This window comes from Bombus affinis, chromosome 4 (genome assembly GCF_024516045.1).
Source record: "Bombus affinis isolate iyBomAffi1 chromosome 4, iyBomAffi1.2, whole genome shotgun sequence".
Lineage (NCBI taxonomy): Eukaryota > Metazoa > Arthropoda > Insecta > Hymenoptera > Apidae > Bombus > Bombus affinis.
The window spans coordinates 16,820,289-16,820,527 of record NC_066347.1 but is presented as its reverse complement, the minus strand read 5'-3'; positions in this window follow the sequence as shown (position 1 = coordinate 16,820,527).

The window sequence follows — 239 nt, the reverse complement described above, 5'->3', positions numbered from 1 at the left end:
CTACGAAAGACAGAAGCTTGAAATTAATCTACCACAAGTCACTAGTAACTTTCGTGATACCAACATTATCCAGAGAACTTTTCCATTTAGTAAACAAATCTTATATGTTCGAAAATTGACTGCTATCGTTCAATAACATCATTCGACCTTTCGATGTCGAATTGCGATTATTGCGAATGACATTCCTGCTCATGGCTTTTTGAATGTTATCAAATATAATTAGTTTCGTAACTATACGT